This window comes from Saccostrea echinata, unplaced genomic scaffold (genome assembly GCF_033153115.1).
Source record: "Saccostrea echinata isolate AGI-Se365-2 ecotype Australia unplaced genomic scaffold, CSIRO_AGI_Sech_v1 ptg000053l, whole genome shotgun sequence".
Classification (NCBI taxonomy): Eukaryota; Metazoa; Mollusca; class Bivalvia; order Ostreida; family Ostreidae; genus Saccostrea; species Saccostrea echinata.
In genome coordinates, this window is record NW_026889802.1 from 2,101,976 (window position 1) to 2,116,479 (window position 14,504).

The following is a 14,504-nucleotide window of genomic DNA, read 5'->3' on the forward strand; positions in this document are numbered from 1 at the left end:
GAGAAACTTTAATATTTACTATCAGCTGCCATACGGGGGCATCAGTGTTTCACAAACACATCTTGTTTAACCTGAAATTCCTTTGAAGTGTTTTTCGACATTGTAATTAACAATAACAATAGGTAATCAGAGATTAAAGAGCTCACCTCAGCAAATGTTGTCTTTAAGTCAGGCAAAGCCACACTAAACAAATAATCTAGTAGTGTGCATCTCTTGATGCAACATTTATGCAATTTTGGTCTGAAAGGCCTTGCAGATACTTGGGAATGGACTTATCTAAAAACTTTAAACTAGTCACTTATCCAGAAAATGCAACCCAAATCCAGCATCAAAAGCAAGTTTGAGGGTGTTCATCCCTAGATGCATCATCCATGCAAGTTTAGTTCAGATAGGCCTTATAGTTTCTTGGTAATGGACCTGCTCCAAAAACTTTAACCTGGTCACTCATCTGGAAAATGAAGGTCAGATTCAGCACATGAAGCAAATCCAGTAGTGTGCATCCTTAGATGTATCATCCATGCAAGTTTGTTCAATATAGGACTTATAGTTACTTGGAAATGAGAGCTGCTCCAAAAACTTTAACCTGGCTCAGGGGCCATAAAATTTAGAAGAGCTCACTTTTGATCTCAGTTTCACTTTTACCAAAGGAATTAATAGTAGAAAAGTGAGACTGAGATGAAAAGTGAGCTCATCTAAGTTTTACGGCCCTGGATGCTGGTCACTCATCCAGAAAATGTAGGTCAGATCTAGCATCCAAAGCAAGCCAGATAGCAAACCAGATAGTGTGCATCCTTCGAAGTATCATTCATGCAAATTTGGTCAACATAGGAATTATAGTTACTTGGAAATAAGACCTGCTCCAAAAACTTTAACCTGCTCCAAAAACATTAACCTGGTCATTCTTTAGCTGAAATTGCAGCATCTGAAACCTTGACTGGTACAATGAAACACACTAGAAGCATCTCCATGCATCTCTGATCAATTTAGGGCATATAAGTACTTAAAAAGAAATCTGCTCCAAAAACTTTAACGATGCCGAGGGTATTATATTAGCTCCCCCAACTTTGTTGAGGTGAGCTAAAAATCAAAGGCAAAAACATATACATGTAAAATATGAAGGCACAGAATTTTTCATGAAGTTTAAAGATATACACACTATAACTTGCATCAGTTAAAAATAAAGTTGGAAAATTATTTATTTTGTTTACAAAATAAATTAAGTTACGAAAATATTGTAAATTACACAATTGGAAATGAATGCATTATAAAGATCTCAAATTATAATTATTTATTATCCTACTAGGAAAGTAATGCCTCTATTTAAATTCATGCATCATGTGACACCGTCGCTACTTTCAGATTGATAAACAAAAATGGCATCAAGAAAACAAGGTAGGCTGTTTGGTATACAAAACAACTTTTGACATGGATGGCATACGTTTTATGCTTAAAGATATTTATCTTTGAAAACAACCAGTATTAACCATCTACTCTGTAATGACAGATATTAACTTTTATTCAAAATCGTAGTCAAATTGCAACGTACCTCGTTGTCTATGATTTCCCGTGGACATGTGTGGCTATATACTGTTTACGCACTTCCTTCATCAATATTCATGAATAGGCTGAATTCTTAATTGCAGATCTTGCTTAATTGTTTTGTAATTACAACGACTTATTTAGTAAAACTTTGTGGAAAGTAATCATTTTTTATTGCACATCATGTTTCTCAAATCATTAATCACTTTGTTTCTCATAAAAAATCGTGTTTATATAGCATGTATATCTTTAAAAACAAAGGCTATGAAGACTGTCAGAATTTCATTGTCTAAAAAAGTACTTTTCCAAAAAATGCTGCCTCCTACCTCTACTGTTAGAGTGTGAGAAACCCGAGTCGTCTCCTCCTCAACTGTCCATTTGTAGACGGATTGGTTAAAGACTGGAGCATTATCATTGACATCAGTTACTATAATGGAAAAGTTCAAAGATGTCACCTGAAACAGAATAACAAAACATAATCTAGTGTGGTAAAAGCTTAATGGCACGTACTGGTACAATAGATATAATCTTTTGAAAGTCAGCTGAATAACAATAAAACTATTACTAGGTCACATACAGGCATTTCACATTTATCAAATGAGACTTATCTCAACAACAAAAATTAACTTCAGTTATCTTCCAGTGACCTTCATCATGGGAAGGGCTGGATGTAGGAAAATCTAAATAAAGCTTATCATAATACACTTTGTATATGTTAAGAAACATAGGATGTACAATCTGATATATTTGTATTTTGATGCCCCTGAATTAACAAGAGGCCCATGGGCCACAATGCTCACCTGAGCTACTTTAGCCCTGCTGTTCTTCACCAGATTTCCCCCTTATAATAATACCTATTGTGGCCCTGCTCTACCCCCAGGGGTCATGATTTGAACAATTTAGAATCTATTATACCCCAGGATGCTTCCATATAAAGTTTCAGCATTTCTGGCCCAGTGGTTCTTATGAAGATTTTTTCTATATACATATTTCAATGTAAAAATTGGATTCCCTACTGTGGCCCTGTCCTACCCCAAGGGGTCATGATTTGAACAATTTAGAATCTACACTACTCTAGAATGCTTCCACATAAGTTTCAGCTTTTCTGGTTCATTAGATGATTTTTCCTATATACAGTGGACCTTCAGATATCCAAACGCTTCAGTTTCCAGACGGTTTTTAATGGGAACGAATTTTTTAACGTTATTTTGTCTCGTTTAACCGGAATTCCCTGTTCCGTATCCGGACGGTCCTTTTTCACCACAAAATGAATTTTTACGTTATATTTTGGTTCATTTATCCGTACGATAATTTTTAACTGGTCTGTCAAGTCTGCTCAAATTTCTTGATCTGGGTGTTAATTGTTGTAAAAACACTGGTCTGGCTGTTTGTTTTTAAAGATGATCACCTGCGACCTGTTATCAATGGCTTGCGGCAAGGTTAATTGTAGGTCAATAGGTACGCACGAGACTCTCGCTTCTCTAACATGGTTTTGATACGTATTAATTAAGGAAAATAATTTTATAAGTGTAGAATAATTTTTTCGTAGTCGGCAAATATATTTCTTTTACTGTTAGAATACAGTCGTAACATGGTTTTATGTATTTATAAACATGACATCGGAGTTTTTTTATGCACAGTATTTTGTGCGCGAAACGATGATTTTATGACATTTAAAAATCACTTTCAAAATTATATTCGTTAATACGATCTCGCTTTGGATGATTACGATTAGTGTTCGTATACATATGCAGATTATGTCACAATTAGCATTGATGGGCGTTCATATTAAATAAGACTCTACCGACATTACCGTACCGACATGGCTACTAGGAGAAGTTGATTCATTAGACACTGGGAAGTAGAAATAATTAATGTGACCATATAAACACTTTTTTTTCCAGTGACACATGTACTTTTTATTTATTTAAAACAAGTATTGAGTAGTACTAACTTATATTAAAGTATTTAAACAATAAAACATATTGATAAAAAGCAACATTCTTCACTACTGAAATGGTATGAAAGGCAATATAACTAAAATCAAGGCAATTCAGGTATCCGGATGCTTCACATATCCGGACAAATTGACTGGGAACCAAAGCGTCCGGATAAATGAGGCTCCACTGTATTTCAATGAAAAAATTGGATTCCCTATTGTGGCCTCGCCCTACATGTACCTCCAGGGGTCATGATTTGAACAATTTAGAATCTACACTACCCCAGGATGCTTCCGCATAAGTTTCAGCTTTTCTGGCCAAGTGGTTCTTGTTGAGAAGATTTTTCCTATATATTTCAATGTAACAAGAGGCCCAAAAGGCCTAAATGGTCACCTGAGTATGAAACAACAATCCACAGAGAATCCATAGAGTATAAAATAAACTGATAGAAGCAGCTTTGTTGCCCAAAAGCAACAGAAATAGGATGATCAGGATCAGTTGAAATAATTACAGTCCCTGAAACGTTCTACTTTCCCACTTGAACGGTGAGCAAACGGTGAACGAACGCTGAGTGAACACTGAATGCAATTTGGTGAACGGTTAGTAAATGGTGAATAAACACAGAACGCAAACGGAGCGCAAAGTAAATGGTGAATGAACCATGAATGATTTTTTTGGAATGTCTCTGATCTTTTCTTTGAGTTGTATGCATTCTATTTTCAATAAATAAATCTCATTGAATAAATAAATGTTGAAGTGCCAACATTACCAGACCATATTTAATTTTTTTTTTGGTTCTGAACACTTCCAGAATAAATATATAAAAATAAATAAATATTTAAATAAATTAATAAATAGAGGTTCCTGCATTGTCCTAAGAATGATGATACATGCAGATTATTAAGAGCCATTCTCTGTAACGACTTGAACTTTTATATAGGAGCTGTGGCACGCATAGTCTTAGAATTTCTCCAAACTCTCTATGATAAAAGTCTTTGATACGGTAAACTCAAATCAGGCAGAAATTGGTTGCTACGTGCCATGGTTACCATGGTAACATGTCCTAAAGTTTAAAAAATGGCATTTTTCAACATGTTCAGAGTCCCACAGTTAACGTTTGCAGCAAAGCAAACAAGTGGCAATGATTGTTTCTGAAAGTTGAAGGCCTGATGTATTAAATGCATGATAAACATGTTTGGTAATCAACTATTACATACGTTACTATGGAAACAAATTATTCAAAAGTAATAATTTTGCTCATTTAATTTTATAAAATCATACACTTAAGGTATGTCACTCGTGAAATTAGTTATATCAAGGATTTTTTGAGAAGTATATTTTAAATAAGTACTCATATAGCATGACTCAAAATTGCAAAGAAAATGGGGGGTCAGTGTGCATCCTACCGAGCTAGGGTACAATTAAGTTGACCTTTTTGCACTTAAATTGTAACTCTTTGGTCAATCACTTTAATCTTTATCATATTTTATCAGATGTAATTTTGGCAATAAATATAATCTTATTTTACGTAAAATAGTTAGAATGATATTCATCATTGAACAAATCATGCAAATTAATGCGCATAAATTATTGTGTGACCTTTTTGCACTAAAAAAGTATTATATTTCGGGTATAAAATATCTAAATAGGCAATAAAATATTTTCTTGTATCAAACTTTTTATGACTTAAGTGCTGATTGGTTGGAAGTATCGTGTTGTTTAAAATTATGAAAGAAAAAGTTGGGGTCAGAGATGTAAATTTTGAGATATTGGTCAAAATTTGCAATTTTCAGGCAAAAAACGGTGTAAATTTTATCTTGACTTCTTCAACATATCTTTATTTCTTGGCAAAGTCTGTTGAGTGAATGTGTAAAATTTATTCTAAAAATATAAATTGAGACCTATATTTAATATTCCTAGCATATCATAACGGAAAATTTTCTCTAAGTAAAAATATTTGGTACTATAGTTCCAAGACATTAAATTTAACAAATGTGGGGAATTGAAGAATTTTCTTCTAAATATCCTTCCACCACAAGAAATAGTCCCTCATAAATCTTGCTTCTTTATGAATTTCTGGGCAGTTTTTTCATTGAATGTTGAATAATTTGCATTGTTTAATTTAAATATGTTATAAAAATTGAATTATAATAAATAGTTTTGAAGTTAAGGGTTCTGACTGAACTTTTCTAAAAAGCTGACGAGTACGTGACATACCTTAAGAATAAAAAAAAATTATAGGTTGAAATGCAAGCAAATAATAGACAAGAGATCCTTGTAACATATACCAACTTGAAGGACGAAATATGATATTTCTTACAAGTTGGCAATGGTTGCCATGGTTTTAATACCAAGAAGGGATTGTAAATTTACTCTCTTAGTGTTTAAATCTAATCCTATCTTTTTAAAAAGCATATTTTTATATAACTAATGATCAATTTTTAAAGACGTTCATGTGACCCTAATTTTCAAAGTTCAAAAAATTCGAATTCAATTCTTTAAATAGAGCGTTGCTATGGAAATAAGCCGAAAAAATATGCATAAAAATCTGAAAAATATTATGTTTCCTTGGATACGTACCCTTGTATGTAGATTCCCAAAACTTTTATGATTGATAATTATGAACAACTAATCTGACTTTCAATTTTGACTGCCACCCAATCTCGAACTGGATGCAAAAAGCTGGTACATAGGGTTTAATATTGATATAAAATTAACAAAATCGAACATTTTCCGTTCTTGGTTACCATAGCAACAGTGTTGTATTTTTCAACAAACGTTATCAATATATGATATTCAACTTTAGTTCTACCAGATAAGTACTATTCAAGGTGAGTCAAATAATATGTTTCTTGAATAAAAGGTAAGTAAATTCCTAGGGCAGCAAAAAAATATCACTTTAAACAACTGGTACATTGTTTCCATGGTTACACTGCAAAGTAACAATTAATCCCAATTCTTCTTATGTTGTCGGTGTTGCTAGGTCCTAAGGATGTATATGTGCCAGTCATGAATTTTATCGATTTTCCTGAAGATAGTAGCATTAACCCAATCTTAGCAACATATTTTGCATGGTTACACTGTGTTACCATGGCAACCATGAAAGTTATTTTTAGAATAATATTGCCAATACCTAATTACTTAAGGTAATGATCCATACCACGTAAAATAACGCTGTATGAACTTATTCACGTCAGTGACGTTATTACGTCATCCCGTGCCCGACGCTTATTATATCAAAATGACAGACATCAATATCACGTACGTGATAAGAAGGGTGAATTCGTTTTCAAAAAAAAGGCAGAAAACTACGCTGTACGGTAATTCCCGGAATGCATGACCGAAGGAGAGTTGAATTTTGGATGCTTTGTTTACCATTACGACAAACCAAAAGTTGATTAACAACAAAGTCAAAGATGACATGGGAGGGTTTACTCGAGGAGAATTAAGATAACAAAAAGACTTCGACAGTCGGGTCGCTTTTTTGTCTCTGTAAGTTGACGAAATACAGAGTAACAAATAAATGGTTTTCTTGTCGAATGTCATTATCGTTTGCTTATGCTCTACCAGCAGGGACCTATATGATGGAATTATGATATCTTCCTCGAAAATCGTCATCAGAGATAGACTCAGGTTTTGAAAAATTAGAGTTATGGAAAACTTAATTTGCAATAGATAAAACTGCACAAATAATGTTATTTGGTATCCTTGCACTTCAAACCATTGAATATTTCTTGATAAAAACAGAATGTTATATTCATCTAAAGTAGGAAAGGACATTGATGCATTTTTTTTTTATTGTTTCCTTAATACACACAACATAAAGAAGATTTTGAAAAATACTTTTTAAAGCTAGTGCACATTAACCTTAACATTTGTTGTGCTGTGGGTAGTGTATTAGTGCACCCAACTAGTCTTTAGACAGGTGTCCTTGGTTCGATTCCTGGTCCTGCAGCCATGCAATTTCTCCATTGTTAAATTGTTATATATATATTAAACAATAATGTTCATAAGTGATATTAACTGACTGGGCATACCTGTCTGAGTGTATTAAATATTTCATGAATTGTATACATATTTCAGTATAAATTCATCTCTTCCTCCACTGGGTAGATCTAAGCAAATTTAAAAAAAGAGAAATGCATAGGAATGTTCACTGATTTAAAGTCTCATCTGAAGTCTTCTTGATGTTTCATAAGGCACATTCCAGACTCTAATATCTTTGGAAAAAAATATAATTGTTTCCTCCATCCTATGTTTGATTTTTTAATGTTTCGTATACTATTGTTAAGAACAGTCAACATTAGCAACATTGTATGAAAGAAAGTAAAGATCTATGTAAATTAAACTCTGTAAATGAAAGAGGTGCATGCACACAAATTCACAGAATGGTATAATATAGATACTAGTAGCTAATAAGACAATGGGGATCCCTAGTTTACTATTCACTATTCTAGATCATCATTTTATGTATAAGTGTGGTGGGACTTGAACCCACAAATCTCAATATATGACAGTAACAAAGAAGGGATTAGATAATAAATAGGTATGCCTATGAGATCATAGTGGGTGATTCAATAAAGAATAAGTAAAAGTGCGATGAAGGGATAAAATTTCAATCAGAAAAATTCAACTCTTTTTGACATTCTGAGGGCTTATAATATTATATAATTAGGTTGTTCAAGCATGGTTCTTAATCATTATTCATTAAAAAAAAAAGACTTCAATTTCAATTTAGATTTCATGGATTTGTGTAAAGAGTGTGACTTTTTATTTGAATGAAAAATTATTAATAATGTCTCATAAAATTTATTTCAAAGGAATAAAAATGCTCTATTTAAGGCAGAATTTAATATGACAGTGTTTTGTTTCTCAAAAGCAACTTTCATCAATTTTCATTTTATTAAGTAAAAATCATTAGTTTGATATTTTTTTTAATTATTATTTTTGAATATACAAGTATTTATCTGCACTTATTATTATAAGATATCATGCAGCACACAAATACATTATTATCACTATATGTACATGTGTTTTAATGACCCCTATATACTTCACACTAGAGTTCATATTGAATTCCATGGTACTATCATACAGTAAGAGTGATCTGCCATCAGATCTAAAAGTAAGGTTCATCGATACTCTGATAAGAGAGATATCTCTTAATGACATAAATACCTATTATTCCTTATAAATTTGTAAAGTTGAAGTGTCTTTTTTGTCCAATTTTGCGCCACAAGCTATGCGATAATTGTTTGTATTTTACTTAACAAATACATTTCTTTTGGAAAATCATAAGTGTTAAAGAAACATTTTATATGCGCACTATAATATGTTTATTCACCAATTAAGGGCCCTAAGGGGGCATATAGAGAGTTACGAGTATTCCTTTCCGAGGTCTCTGGTTTTATCCTTCATTTATAACCCAACCGGAAGTCTATGTATCCCATTCGTAGTCTTATTTTGTATCGAGATAATTTTCGAGGATGAAATGAGCGGTTTACAATAAAGAGGATTGACCAGTGACGTCCGAAACGATTAATTTGACAAGAAAAAAGTCTTTCGAAGCGAACGATGTCATTTTAAAGTAGGTTAATGAATGATATATAAAAAAAAAAATACGAGCTTTAAGCGGGGGTGCCTGAAATTGAGTTAGCTACCTTGTGGTAAAAATAAGTAGGGGTGCCCCGTATACGAAACAAGTGCCTGTGGTTTGAGCATGTTGAGAGAGTTTTAGATGAGTATATATAAGATTACTCAAACATGTCACCCTAGAATGTGTTCATATTTTATTAAGTGACAGAGTTTTAGTAATTATGCTCATAATGCCATTCTAGTCACCAACCATGGAGCTTGGTGTTAAGATTGTATCAAGTAGATTGAGTTATGTAAGGAAAATCTCGATCATTCAGTGTCCCTAGCTTAAAAGTAGGATTTCAGCCTTCCAAGCTCGAGATCGCCTATAAACACGGTGTTTTAAACAATCATACAATGCAAAGTGGAAACACTGGACATACTCATCTCCGCTTATATAGACTTTATCTATTTGTATGGATAAAAACATGATAAACAACGTGTACCTTACTAAGACGAACCCGAACTGTTCTTGTGATGAAACCAGACGTTACAAAGATGTGGCAGACAAACCACTTATTTGTATCTATGAATATCGAAAAATGTATTACATAGAGACAAGAAGTAGTAAAATGTGCCACTTCTCCATTTTTTTAATCAATTAATCGTAAATGATCCCCCAGAAATTAATTTCTGTCACCACACGAAACATAAGTTCGCGCATGCGCAATAATGGTTTAAAGAATATTCCGAACATTGAACCCGATGACTATTATGCTTGTGACCCTTGAAAACTAATGCTTGGCCGTCTGTGCATTAAACAGAAAAGTTTTAATTTACATCATACTTATTATTGTTTTATTAATGACAATTTTAATATTCAAAACGATTTTTACATCAAAATCCTAAAAGTATGGATATTAGAAAGATTTTTCAAATAATCACTTTTCAGGGAATTTGGTTTAAAAATGTAAAATTTTCTTGTTAGATGTCCGCTTCCCCACTTAATTTTTATGCCACATAACGGAAGGATCATTGGAAAATAACATGCTAATTTTTTAAAGAAATCTGTCCTCAAAATATCAAACAGCATTTTTTTTAACCGTTAATGAAGTTCATAATTTTGAGCCAAATATGTTTAATTCGCCATAAAAAGTACAATAAAGTTGCTCAGCAGATAAAAAATTAATAAAACCGTTAAACAAGCGTATCTTCTCTATAATTCATATGTTTAAGTTTTTCATTTACATTTAATTTTAAAAAGCTAGCATAAATATCTTAATTACTGCATTTCTGTAATTTCACGAGGCAATGTCTATTTTTAGTAACAGTCCTTGCAAAAGGAGGTCCGGTTGACCTCAAAATTTACACAGATTTGGAAAGGACACATACTTTGTTAATATTCTGAGAAGTTTCACAGAAATCTGTAGCTTTGTTATTTTTATAGCATGGTATGGATCTTTACCTTAAGGTCAAATATTTTAATTGTTTTTTCTTAGGTTGTTGATCGAGTTTGATCATTTAACACCTATCATTAGTGAATATTGAGCATTTTTCTGCTTTTTTCAGCATCTAAAATGTATTCCAAATGTACCCATGGTTACCACTTACTTAGAGATAAATTCTAAATAGTTTCTTTAGAGCATAAGTGGCAACAAGGTGTCAGGTTTTTGTGAGAATGGTTTGTTTGTTTTTCTTAGTTTTTATTAAGGCTTAATAAAGATTCAAAGTAGCTGAAAATCTCAATTTTTCCAACTTTTCTGGCTGTTACCATGGCAACGAAGACACATAGCAATGAAATTTTATTTGAAATATGTATTTGGTGTCAAGTTGTAATAATGGGCAAAGTTTCATCAAAATCGGTGACCATGCGTGGCAAAGAAGTTTAAGAGGTTACAGAGAATCGCTATTAATGTTTCTTACAGTATTTTCTGCACATATTTATAATGTTTAAATTAAGCTGTTTATAGGCACAGAAAAGTGATCGCTGTTAAAATCATTGCAATGATATCGAACTCTGTAATTAAAATAGCGAAAATTATTCTGTAAAATAGATATGGTTATTCTTATTTGGTCTCTAAAACCATTACAAATGTTGTAGCTTTTAGAAGAGGAATTAACAGATTTATGGAATGAATTACAAACATACATGTAATTCCTACAAAGGCAATTCCATGTGAAATAATAGAAAAATACTTTGCATAGGTCTGTAGATGTGTTGCATAAATATACATGTGTTCTCATATTTTCATGTAATATTACACACTTATGTGAAAATATTTTTTATTGATCATATATTAATTAGACTATCCTTATACCCCCCCCCCCCCCATCCCCCTTCCCACAATGCATGCATTGTATCACACAAAAATTCCTAAATTGGATTTTTTGTATATCAGGCAGTTATTAAACCATTCTTTATTAACAAATCTGTTTGTTTGGCAGTAATAGTCTTTTTTAAAAAAATTTCTGCTTCAAGTTCACACGAAGTCCACTGCTTGTCCTGTCAATCAAAATCATATGACACTGTGTTGCTGTGTAAGTCTCGTCACACCGAAGTCTAAGTACTTCCAAGAAGTTTTATACTTTTTCCTGATCATTTCTAGATCAGAATCCATCATTTATTTAAAAAAAAATTTTAAAAAAGAAACTACATTGGACATATTAAACACTTGCAATGATTCAAATGCATAAATTTGATACACACTATATGCCAATTTCAAATACCAGTGTATTTTGGACTACGATTCCAAATAAAATTCTCAGATAGGTGTATCTTTTGAGACCGACATTTTTAAGTCATAAAACTCATTGATTTCTTGTTTAATGTTAATTTAATATAATTATACTACAAATATTGCATAAGTGGCTGAGTAAAAAAAAGGGGGGGGGGGCTCTTAATTACATCGAATGGAAAACATAGATAGTTATAGTATAAAAAAACAATTTTTCTCTCTAAGCATAAACTATGACTATATGTAAAGTAGAAAAGCCTATTCCTTTTCAGTCAAGCCAAAACTTGACTTTGCTAGTTTTTTTTTTTTTTGTGTGTGTGTATTACAATTTAAATAAATATTTTTTAACCACATTATCAAAGTATGTTACACCGTAGACATTTTTAATCCATAATGTTTTCTATAATTTTCATAACTAGCTCTTATATCTATTTCTATAGTAACTGAAAATGTGTTAGAAATGAATATTTTCGTAATCATGCTGCAGGTGGTAATTCAGTCCACTTGAATTATTATCTTTATCAATTATTTGTCATCTTTGACATTATAATAAAATGTTGCTGCTCTTGAAATTTCCGTACATTGCCGTAATTTAATTTAATAAAAAAATATATATATATATACTTACAACATTTATTTTGTATATTAAATCATTAAATAACATAATAATTAAGTTAGTAAAATAGTTTTTTTTTCTTAAAATGATAATTTTTTAAACACGATAGATCTTTCATAAAATTTCAAAACCTGTTGATTCTTGCATTCTCTTTCTTCCTTTAATAAATAGGTCCTTTCACATCCGAGTTCCGAATGACAATGACAATGAAGACAGAACGATAAGTGAACCCTGAACGCAAGGTGAACGAAAAGTGATCGAATGCTGAATGCTTTGTGAATGGTGAACGTGAGCGCATGGTGAATGCTGAATGCAATGTATTCCTTTGTAAATCTATGATAGTCCATTGTGGCCCCACCCTATCCTCAGTCATGATTTCAACAAACTTGAATCTATACTACCTGAGGATGCTTCCATGTATATATAACCAATCATGGCTTTGCTGTTCTTGAGAAAAGAATTTTTTCAAGATTTTTCCTACGTATTCCAATGTAAAACTTTCAGTGGCCATTGGGGCCTCATCCTAACCCCAGGGATCAAGATTTTAACAAATATGAATCTACATTACCTCATTTACCTGAAGATGTTTCCACATAAGTTTCACCTTTCTTAGCCCAGTGGTTCCGGAGAAGAAGATTTTTAAAGATTTTTCCTATGTATTTCTATGTTAAACTTTGGTTGTCCATTGTGGCCCCACCCTACCCCTGGGGGTTATGATTTTAACAAACTTGAGTGTACACTACCTGAGGATGTTTCCTTAAAAGTTTCATCTTACCTGGTCCAGTGTTTCTTAAGAAGACTTTTATAAGATTCCATTAATTTTTCACTAATTCTTAATTATCTCCCCTTGGAAGAAGGCATGACCCTTCATTTGAACAAATTTGAATCCCCTTTACCCAAGGATACTTTGTGGCAAGTTTGGTTGAAATTGGCCAAGTGGTTCTTGAGAAGAAGATGAAAATGTGAAAAGTTTGCGACAACGATGACGACAGACAAGGGACAAATTTTGATAAGAAAAGCTCACTTGAGCCTTCTGCTCAGGTGAGCTAAAAAGGAAAGCCAAGTTGCAGATATTAATCATCATGGACCAGTTTTCACTGGCGATTTGCGAATAAAATATGTTGTGTTTAATAATTGGTTTACAGTATTATATAGTTCTGTAAAGGATACTTACATGTTTTGTATCATTTGCTTCCACTTTAATGATGTAAAGATCTTTTTCCTCTCTGTCAAGTTTTCTGTTCACTGACAACTGAACCATGTTGTTTTTACTGTAAGACAAAAAATAACTAAGAAAAAATTCATGTCTGTGAAAAGCAAATTTAGTGTTTCTACCTGATCCACAACCAGCAGGTTACATTTGCAAAAATATTCCGTCACCCTCACACACTATTTATGTCCTGTTTTGACCCACAAAATCACATTCATTTAAATATGACTTCCAAAATAGTACAGTGGCTTCCATTTTATCGGATAGCGGTTTAACGAATATTTCGGCTATTTCAATATAATATCAGAGCACAAAACCATTTCTTATATATTTATTAATAATTTCACCTGATATTCTGATGAGAAAATATTGGAATTTCGTTTTATCCGATACAAAAATTTAGACTATCATAGTGTTTTTTGATAATCAGCACCTTGTTCACACCTCCAACTTCGTATGTGAAGCCTTTGTTTACACAGTTTGACACCAATTACCTTGACTGGCTTGAGTACGACAATGAGGGGATTAGTTACGGCTGGACGCACACAGGCACCTTACCTGTGTCAATAGTGGGCATAGTAAATAGATATGTTTTGATTACAGTTGTGGTGATCAGCTTGGGTTCAATGATGCACTTGTTAATTATGACAATTATCTGCAATTTTTTCGGCGTGAAATTTATTTATTAAACTGATTAGCTTGTGTATGACAATTTACTTGGATAATGAAATAAGCCTATTCAATCGTTTAACTTGGTCAATTGGCTTAATATTTATTCACTTTTCAGTGCAAAATTTATGGTAAAAATAATAAATGGCCCGTTCTATAAAAATACGTCTCAAAATTCATACCATCTTTCTCCACATGGCTCTCAAAATCTCTCTTCAGCA